Raw genomic sequence first — 12,706 nt, forward strand, 5'->3', positions numbered from 1 at the left:
ATTATTCTAATAAAAGTTTATAAAGGTATAAAGATATTATTTAATTATAATATTGACTCTTTTTATTTAATTATTAGATTTGGGATAAAATAAGAAAAATTATTTCAAAATAATTAATAAATATTCAAATAAATATTTCCAAAATTTAGAAATAAATTGTAAACTTTTATTAAATATAATATTATTAGATGTGCTATATAAATAATAGATTTTTTTAATAAATTGATTTGTGAGCTTTTTTATAAATAGTTTTATAATTAGTATAAAATATTATATTTTGGTTAAATAATAAACAATTATAATAATATATTAATATTTTTTTTTATAATATTTATTAATTAACAATAATGTAATATAATTAATAAAAATATTGAATTAAAGGTAAAATAGTATTAACAATAATTCAAGGAATCTGGGTATAATGAAACAAAAAACTTTTATTTGAAAATAGAATTGATAAATTTATATAAATATCTCAATCTTTTTTAATATATTAAATTATTAATATATATAAAAAACAAGATTAATAGTTTTAATATAATTAGAATATCTAGTTGATTTAATTGAATATATTTGGTATATAATTTATATATAAAATTTAATAGAAAAAGAAATAAAAAAGCAATTATAATAAAAGATTTTATTATTTATTAATTTATAATCTTATAAAATTATTCAAAAATCTTTTTGGATTTCTAATAACTAATAATAAATAAAAGGATTTCTAAGTATTATATATATAGTGATAATCAGTTTAGATAATTCATATACTTTATTAATAAGATTGTTAATTGATTTATTAATATTAGAAATAATTATATCTATTAAAACTATAATTAGATTTAAATCATTATTTGCTTATTAAATAATATCTTTAAATACAATGATATTGAATACTCTTTTTAAAAAGATTATCTATAAGTAGTTTTTGATTCAATTGTTATTAGAATTAGTATATACTAAATAATCTTTTATTTTGTAATTCAAAATATTGGGGTAAATGGCTTTATAATTAGATTAATATATAATATAAAAATTAAATCCAAATAAGAATTTAGTTTATTTAGTTTATTATTGATTTAATATTTTTATTAATATAAAGTATTCGAGATTTTTATAATTAATAATAATTTCAAATAACTTTTAAATTCTATATAATTCTAATTTCCATTTTTTTAATAATTTTATAATAATTAGGAGTTTTTTGTTATAGATTTTATAATTATATTTAGTAATATTATATTTTGATAAGAAATATACTATTAAATGTAGATATTTTTTATTATTATATTATAAAAGAATGTTATTTATAATTGTTACGGAATTCACCGTCTTGTGCAACAACACGTGATTGAGCATAGCACTTCTATGAAATGCTTATTTCTATAATCACTATATAGTTTTCTATTCATTTCATATATGAACCCTAATATCTAATTAAATAATTTCATTATTTAATTAAAATATATAAAATAAATATAATCCTTATAATTATATTATAAATCAATCTAATTTATTATTATTATATATACTTATTATATAATTAGAATAATTAATTAATATAGTTATCTCTTTATAATAATTATAAGCTTAATTAATATTTAAGTTATATATATATATATATTTATATATATCTTTTAGCTTATTTAGAATTATTTATATATCTTTATATTTAATTTTATAAAATTTGTTATATTTAAATTCAATTTCTTAAAAATTATTTACCTAATTATTTAAAAATATTAATCAAAATGATTTCTATATCTATAATATCTTTATATATCAAAAAAAATTTAAAAGAATATTAAATTATTTAATAATAAGATTACTTTGCTTATTTTAATCAATTCTAGAGAATTCTTAGAAAATAATAAAAAATTTTATTAAATAATTTCGATCTATAAGAAAAATTAGTTTATTGAGGATTTATTTAAATTTATTAAAATTATAAATCTTATAAGAAAATACAATTTAAATAATAATATAAAATATATTAGTAATCTTGTTATTTATTAGAATTATTATAAAAAGGATTTATAAAAAAATATTCTAATATCTTTTATATTTTTAAAAATATTAATTATAAAATTGATTAAATTTATATTATATATTTTTTAAGATATATTAATAAAATATTCAGTTTTATAAGAAGAATATTATAGTAAAAGAAATAAATATAATATTATATATAAATTATATTAGAATATTTATAAATGGATTAATAAAATAATAAATATATTCTATTTTATAAAAATTATTATTAAATATAAAGACTTTAAAGTATTATTATTTAAAATAATTATTCAAAAGCTTTAGAATAAGTTTATATTAATAATTATTATAATAAAATCTATTATTATTTAAGAATATTGAAATATTTTTTAATAAATGATTTTAAATCGAATTGATTTTATTAAATAATATAATAAATAAATTAAAGTTTATATAAATATAAAATCATATTATATTGAAATCAAAAATAATTTAGTAATTATTAATTTTCTATAAATTATAAATATATAAATATTTTTTATATAAACTAGTATTATATTTATTTAAATCAAAATTAATAATTAATTTGAAATTTCCAATTATTTTTAAAGTAATTTGGGAATATATTTGATAATTTAATTTATTAAGATTTATTAGTATTAAAAAGAAAAAATATCTTTTCTACAATAATTTTTTAATTAAAATCAATTCCATATAATTCATAAAAAAGATAAAAGAATAATTTAAAAAAGAATTATTTTAGGAAAAATAATAATTAATATTATTATTCTTATAAATCAGAATCTAATTAGAAAAATAAAAGAATTAATTCTAAATATTATTTAAAATATATTAATTAATAAAAGTTTATATTTATTAAAAAATATAATTTTAGAAACTTATTTTTATTAATAAAAAAGAATATAATAATATATAAAAAAGAATTAAGAATAATTAATAAATAAATCTTTAAAAAATTTGAAAACAAAAGGAATAAATCAATTCAAAAAATGGAATTTTTTAATTATTTAATTCTAAAGATCTAAAATTAAAAATAATAATCTATATTATTCAAGATTAATTTAGTTATAAAATATATAATATATTTTCAGGATTACTTTATTTATTTTCTAATAATATTATATTTAATAATAATAATATTATATATCTAATTAATAATATTAACTTTTTTAATAGAAATAAATATTTATCTTTATTATTTTCTAATTATATTAAAACCAAAATCATAAGATTTCAAATTGTTAAACAAATATTTAAATAATTAAAAATATTTTATAAAAACCTTAAAATTCAAAAAGTAATTTAATTCTATTTAATATTATTTATATTCCTGGATTTCATATTAATATTATTTTGAAAATAAAATTTATAAAAATAGAAATATAATTTTTAGAAATAGATTTAATTTTATAAAAAATAATTTTAAAAATAATTATATTATTATTTAATATATTTATAAAGATAATCTTTTATTCTTAAAATACAAATCTCTTTTCTTTTATTTATTTTTTTTGAATTTTATATTTATTAATTTATATATTCTAATATATTTTATTTTTAATATAAAGATTAAAAAACTATTTTATAAATTAAAGGATTTATTTAAACTATAAAAGAACTTTATAGAACTATAATATAAAAAATTAGAATATTTAGGAAAAAAAGCTTTTGAATATTTCATTTTTATAATAAGAAATATGAAAATAAAAGGAATTATTAAAATCGAATATATAAATTATATTTATATTTATATAAAGCAAATAATATTATAAGTTTCTAGTGAATATCAATTATTTTGTTTTTTTTATAAAATATAATAAGATTTATTTGATTTTCTATATATATATATTAAAGCATTCTAGCTTTTGATAATTAAAGATATATATAATAGAAAAATCTTTAGTTTTTTATTATATCAAAAGATATATTTTAAGGTTTTCTAGATTATATAATACTTTTTTATTTAAATATTCTAAAAATATAATTTTTTAATAATTTATATTAAATAAAATAATAATATCTTAATTATTAATATTATAAAAAATATTATATTATAAAATTAAATAAATATAAAAAATATAAAATTAGAATTATTATTATCTAATATATATAAATCAAATAATAAATTAGAATGAATAGAATAAAAGATAATTATTAAATTTATTATAAATAGAAATAGTATAAACTATAACTTATTTATATAATATTAATTCCTTTAAAACTTGATTATTTAAATTATTAAATAAAATATTGAATATTTGATTTTATAAATATCTTCAATTATCTATTTTTTTAATTATAAATTATTTAATTATTAATTTATATTTAAATTGAAATAATATTTATTAATATAAATATAAAATATATTTATTAAATAAAAAATAAGAATTAAATATAAATAAAAAGATATACAAAACTAATTTTAAAACAAATATTAAATATTTTATAGAATATATATTAGATTTAGTAATTTATTATATTTGGATTCCTAAGTTTAAATAGATTATTATTACTCAAAATGTTATTTTTTTTAAAAAAAAACCTTATAAAATAAATTTTTTAAATAAAATTATTAATATTTATATAGATTAAAAGTTATAGTAATTTATATTAATTCTTAATATTTAATAAACTATTAATATTAATAAAATCATTATTAATTAAAAGAATAATATAATAATTTTATAATATATTATTACTAAAACTAGTAATATTATTATATATATTATAAATATATCTTAAAAAAAACAAAATTTGGAAATATATTTAGAAAATGGAAATATATTAATAATCTTAAAAGTAGTAGTATATATAAGGTTTTATACTTTAAAAAAACCCTAAAAACAAAAAACCGAATTTCAATTTAAGAATATATTAATTAAATAAAAGAGTTTATATATTCTATTCCAATAATATAAAATAATTATAATAATTAATCAAATAATATGAAATATAAGTATATTAATAATATTATTCAAATTATATACAAAAAATATAAAGTAATTTAAATATTTATTTTATTAATATTATAAATTTATATATAATTAAGGAAATAATATTATTAAAAAGATTATTTTTTTAATATATATAATCAATTAATTTAAGGAAAATCAAATCTTATTTCTTTTTAATTAAATATATAAAAAATAAATATTAAAAGATTGGGTGGAAGAGGCCTCTGTATTGACTATATTACTACGCGTGTAAGCATATTGATCCTCTCATAATATTATATAAGGGGATTAATATATTTGTTTATAATTCATTTAATCTAGCCTGTTTAGATAACCGTATTATTAATTACTATATATACTTAGTATTGGTAACTTCTATTCCTTTTAATATTTCTTTATAAAAGTTACCACTTTTAATCTCCCCAATCTTTTGTATTTTTATAATCTCAATCCTAATATATCCTTGAACCTTTTGAATATTATTCTTATCAAAAATTTAATTATTTTATCTACTATTATATCCAATATATTAATATAATTAGTTATTATCTTTTATTTTTTAATAAAATTTCTAATAAAATAATAGTATATATTAATATACTTTAATTATTCATATAAATATGAGTTTTTAGTTAAAGCTATTACTCCTTGATTGTTGCCTAGTAATTGAATAATATTTCCATATACAAATATATATTCTATTTTTTTAAAATCTTTAAGTATTTAGACTAATTATCTTCTTTACTTAAAGAATATTATTATTAATATATATTCGGATTTAATATTTAATATTATTACTAAATTCTATTTTTTATTAGTTTACAATATCGGTTTTTTATAGAATATAATAATTCCCTCAAAAATACTTTTTTGATTATATTGATTATTTGCTCAGTTTATATTAATAAAGACTTTTATAGTATTTGCTAATAGATTATATTTTTTTGCAATTTGGTATTATACTCCCTTAAATCTATATTTGAATTTCTAAATAATTATAGCCCTTAAGTATCATATTAAATTCTTTATTCCTATTTTATAACATTTTACTGGCTTTATTATATACTATAATAGTTAATCTAGTATAAAGGAGATATCTAGTTTTATATATATTATTAAATGAATAAGACTACCTATAGCTTATTGATATTCGATAATATCAATTAATTTATTGTTTTCTATAGCTAATTATAAATATAAGTAATCAATAATAAATATCTTTTTAATATAATATTAAATATATAAAATTCCGAATTTTATAAGTATAATTTTCAGATATTCTTTCTAATCCAATATAAATAATCTATTTATTCGATCTCTTATAATCCTAATATCTAGAATCTTACTAATCTCCTTTAAATTCTTAGTATTAAAATACAAGGAGAGTGTTATAGAGAACCAATTAAATTAATCTTTTAAGATTAAGGAGATAATTATATTATTAATATAAATTAATAAATTAAATTGTTGAGTAGTGTATATATATAAATATAAATTAACAAAACTTTAAATAAAATTCTAATTAATTAATTTAAACTTTAAAAATTGATTCTAATTTTATTTAGTTTATTTGAAATTATATAAACTTTATAGTATATGTAAAATATATCTATTTGATATATTAATTCCTTAAAATAATATGAGATATATTTCCTTTTTGAAATAAAATTCTATAAAAATATTCTTTATATCAAAATACTAGTACTCTAAGTTTTCTTTTATAATAATTGCTAAGAATAAGCAAAATATATTAAATCATATTATAAAAACAAAGGTTTTATTATAATCTTTTCTAAGAATTTGATTAAAACTTTTTATTATTAATTATACTTTGAATCTTTCAATCTTGTTATCTTTTATTTTTATTATAAATACTTATTTTATTAAAACAAAATTCTCTTTTTTTAATAAAATATACTTTTTTTAAGTACTATTTTCAACTAATAAACTAATTTCCTTTTAAATAACTTATTTTCATTTTTCATTATATTTAGGATTTGAGATTACCTGGTTATATATAATAGGAATAGGGATTTCTAAGATCTATTCTATAAAGAAGACTGTATTCTTGTTTATAGAGCTTCTTAAAATCATTTAAAAATTTTCGAATATTTTTGTTTTAATATTTAGATCAATTCTTAATATAAAGAGTATAAAAATTATAATATATTCAATAGCATTTTTATTTGGGTTTACTAAAAATATCACTATTATTACTTTTATTAGTTTTTGGATATACTTATCTGGCTCACTATTATCTTACTTGTATTTTCGAAAAGAATATCTTTTAGGGGGGTTTATATTTATAAATATAATTAGGATTTCTATTGAAAGTTTATTGATTTCAGGTGTTATATTTAATATTTCTATTTTTTTTGTTTCTGGAGATAGAATCAATTCTATAAATAAATTGATTTCTATAATATTCTTTTTATTGTTTTTATTGAATTTTTGAATATTATTAATTTTGAATATACTAAGGATTATAATTTTTGGGGATTCAGGGATAGTAGTATTTTATAGGAATTCAAATGGGGATTCTTATATTTCTTGTATTTTATAAAATCTATCTCTAGATCTCCTATTAGAAATAATATTCTTTATATCTTAAGGTTTTAATACAAAGTTTTTTATTCTTAAATCTAAATTTCCCCCTTTTTTGAATTTATTTATAATTATTTAGCTTACTCATATAATATAATTTAGCTCTAACAAATATATTCTGACATATTTATTGATTATGTATAAATATCTTATAAAGATGTTTATTTAGGCTATATCTTGTAATTTGTTATGTCATTAATTCTTTAGGATTATTTTTAGATTGATATATATATAATACTTGCTTCCTTATATTCTATAATAGCTAATATCCGGGATTAATTCTGTGAACACTTTGATTAAGCTGATAATACTATTATTAATAATTGATTTAGTATTTATTCTATTTCTATAATATATATTATATTTAATAATTTTATTCCAGAATTCTAATAGTAATCTAATCTCTTTTAATATAGTTCTTATATCGGCTTTAATAATGCTAATATTTCTCTTAGTAGTTTTGTTTTAATAAAATAATACTATAATAATCAATTCTAATCAGATTCCAGAATTTTATTCTTTAATAGCTTAAATTAACTCTAGTATATTATTAGTTTAAACGATTATTATCTTATTACTAATATTAAGTTCTAATTCAGTTTTCTATTTCTTTAATTTTAATATAGCTTTGTCTTTTATTTTCAAGATTAAAATCTAATTCACTTTTATTCAATTATCTATAATTAATAGAAAATAGTGATTTCCTTGTAAGGATTTTGGGAATAGGCTAGTAATATTGAAATGAATGAGATCTAATTTTCTTATCTTATAAAAACTAAATTATTTCGGAATTAGATTCTTCATTTTAATAAATATATATACTTTGTATATAAGGATTTTAAATAGGACTTTAATTGACTTTCCTAATATTATAATTTTATAAAGATTTTATATTTTCTTTAAACTAAAATAATTAAATTATTTATATTATAATAAATAAGTTTCTAAATTCTTTTTGATTTTGTTTAAGGAAATATCTAGAATGATTTTATTTAACTCAATATTATTAATAATCTTTATACTTTGTAAAGTAATGTTTTTATATCCTTTTGTAATATTCAAAATTATATAAATTCCTCTATTCATTTTTGCTTTAATAATATTTATTTCATTTTTTCAAAAGTATATATAATCTGAATTGAATTTGCCCTTAAATTCAACCTCACAAATCTTTCTATTAAAAAGGAAATTGATTCCTAATTCTGATATATACAATATTTTTGAAAATAAAACTATATTATCATTTTCTAATTTTATTATAGTAATACCTATCTAATCATAATATATAACTTTTCTACCAACTTTTATTATCTTTTTCTTTATTTTTTTAATATTTTTAAAAAGAGAAAGTTAATTAAATATATATAAGAAAATATTAATATTTATATATTAATAAAAAGGAATAGTTTTATAAATAAATTCTTTAGAAATATGATATTTTTTATTATTAAACTTTTCTTTGCTTTTTAATAAATTAAAATTAATTAAAAAACTCTTATTATTTATAAAATAAATTTGATTATTTTTTCTTTTAGAAAATAATACTTTGATTATCTTTTTAAATATTACTTTTCATTATTAAGCTTTATAATATTTATGGATTAAAGCTTATATAAATACAAAATCTTTATAATTATATAGAAAGTAATCCTTTTATTTATAAAGATAATAAGTATAAGTATTAGTTATTTCCCCTCAATCTTATTATATTAATGAATTTAATTCTCTATTATCTCTTTATTAATTTAGAATTATATACTTTCTATTAATAGTATGGGCTTGTTCTATCTCTTGAATACTAAATTTTTTAATAATAAAATACTTGATTTTATTTTTTATTACTAATATGCTTTAAATATTTATAGTATTGATTATTATTTGATATTTATTTAAAAAACTTTTAATTAGAATTAAAAATAGAGCTTTATTTTTATACAAATCCTTAAATACAGGATTGGTAATATTAAGCTTATATCAATATTCTTTCAATTTATTCTAAATTTTAATAATAATTATCTCTAAATGATTAATAGGCTTGAAGATGAATATTTGGATTATTGTTAAGTATAAATTAGCTATAATATTATTAGTTCTTGAGTACTTTGATTTCAGATAGTTTTATAATATTTATATTATATTATATTTATTAATAAGCGCTTTATTATTATTATTAAGTAATTTATATATATATAATAGTATATTAACTTCATTTTTTAAATATTTGATCTTCTTATCTAAATTGAATTCTGATATTTACAACTTTACTTCCTTTAAGAATCAGAAAAACTTTGGTACCATTAACTTCTATCCCAATTCCTCCAATCTTAGTATATTTTTATAATATAAACTTAATTATATAGAATTAATCCTTTTCTTTTAATTGTATTTTTATTTATTGAAATCATTGATTATGGATTTTTTAAATGAGATTTAAAATACTTTTTATTTGCTTTTTGATTTTGTTCATTTTGATATTTATATAGAGAATTTGTAAGGTTTTTCTTTCCCTTTTTCTATATAAATAGATTTATATAAATTATAAATATAAATATAATTAGTATTATATACTTTCTATTATATTATATATATATTTATTTGTAAATAGTATTATATATTCTTTTAACTCTATAAGTTGGTAATAGTAGTGATTATAATATTATATATTACTCATAGAATAATACTGTGTACTCTTCAATTCCACAAATTGGATTATAATAATAATCGCGTTAATAATGTTCAGAGACCATATTAACTAGATTTTATAATTTATTAAAAGATTAAATAAAAAAGGCCTTTATATTGACTATATTATTATATATAAACATATTAATTCTCTTATAATATTATATAAAGGGATCAATATGCCTGTCTATAGTTCGTCTAATCTAGCCCGTTTAGGTAACCGTATTACTAATCACTACACGTGCTTAGCACTGGTAACTTCTATTCCTTTTAATAATAAAGAATAATAAGGATTAAGATTCCTTATTTAACTCTTAATTTATCTAAATATTAATTCTTTAACTTTAATTAAATAATTTCTAATATCAATATATATACAAATTATTAATATTATATTTAATAATAAAAAAGATTAAAGAATAATTTATTATAATATAATTAGATATTTATTAATATATTTATTATAAATTTATTATAAAAAAATAATTCTTATATTAAAGATTTTTATATTATATTTTGATTTAATTATTTAAATATAAATAAATAAAAGAAATAATATTTATTTATTATTACATATAATATAATTATTTTTATTATATAAATAAAAATTAGTTTATTTAATAATTTAAAAAAGAATTATTTAGAAAAGTTATTAAAACTATATCTTTTAGAATTATTCAAATTATTATAATATTATTATTATCTTAAAAAACATTTTCTAAAAAAATGATTTAAATATAAATATAAAATTGAAATAAATAATCTAAAGGATTACAAAATCTAATATAAAATAAATATAAAAAATATATCAATTATTTCTATTCTATTATAATAAGTATTTATATATAAATATAATAAATAAGGATTTTTTATAAAATATAAAACTAAATTAATTGTTTATAATAATCTTTAAGCTAAAAATATAATCGAATTAATATATATAACTATATTCACAAAAAGATTATTTAAAATTGTAATAATATTTATAATAAAATATAATTTGGAAATAAAGTAATTTAATATTATAAATATATTTATTAATATTTATTAAAATCTATTAAATATATTTATAATATATTATTTATTTAATAGATTTAAGGAATCAAATAAGTATATAGTATTTGATTGTATATTATATAATCTTTGAGATTCCCTTGCTATATAGTTTAAAAACTTTAATAATATATTTAAGAATCTAAATCTAAATTAATATAAAAAGGAATCCTATCTTTTTATTAATTTAAATCAAATTATTTTAATATTATTCTTTATTAATAATATATAAGTTATATATTATTATAAGAATATTTCTATAATTAATAATATCATTTCCGATATTAAAACTATTTATAAATTAAAAACTCTAGGTAATATAAAATGGTTTTTAAGTATTCAGATTATTCATAATTAGAAATTAGAAAAATTATAATTAATATATAATATATATATTAAAAGATTATTAAGAAGTTTAATTTTAATAATAATAATATATATACTCTATTATTAATTATAGAATTTATAAAATTCAATAAATAAATAATTATTATATTTATATAAATATATTAAAAAAAGATAGAATTAATATTATATATAATTATTATAATTAGAATAAATATAATATTGATAATATTATAGTTTAATTACTTTTTAACTAGCTATTTCTGATTAATATAAAAACAGTTAATTATTATATAAAGTATTTTTGGAATATAAAATATTATATAATTAGATATTATAGAAAATAGATTCTATAGTTTTTATTGTTTTTTAAATATCTTATTTATTAATAATAAAAAATCAAGAAAATTATTTTAAAAGTTTGTAATCTTTTTATTTGAAGAATTTATAATATAAAAAAACTTTAAAGATAAAATATAGTTATTATATTTTATATTGAAATTGAAATTATTAAATATCAAATATATATTAAAGAAATATTAATAATATTTTGATTTTTTAAAAAAAATTAATTTTATAATTAATTAATTAATTATATCTTTTATAATAATTAATAAATAATAAATTAATAATAAAGAAAAATAAAGAATTATTTAAACTAAAATATATTAATATATATCATATATAATATATTAAAAATATTCAAAAAATCGTTTTTATTTTATATATTTATTTATAATAAAAATAATAAAAAAATAAATTAATAAAGAATTTATTATATTAAAAATTTAATTATTTTATATCTCTATTTAATTTATAAAATATAAATATTAAAATTAATAAAATTATTTATATATTTTTTTTCAAAATTCTTTCTTTTTGTAATAATTTCAATCTCAAATTAAAATAATTCAAGCTTTTGTTTTTTCTTATCAAATTTATTACTAAAATTAACTATATCTTTTTTACTAATAATATTATATTTATTATTAAGATTATTATTATTATTTATATTAAATATAACCCTTTTCTTTTTATTCTTCAAAATAATATAA

Source organism: Botrytis byssoidea (assembly GCF_014898295.1).
Source record: "Botrytis byssoidea strain MUCL 94 chromosome Unknown BBYS_044, whole genome shotgun sequence".
NCBI lineage: Eukaryota > Fungi > Ascomycota > Leotiomycetes > Helotiales > Sclerotiniaceae > Botrytis > Botrytis byssoidea.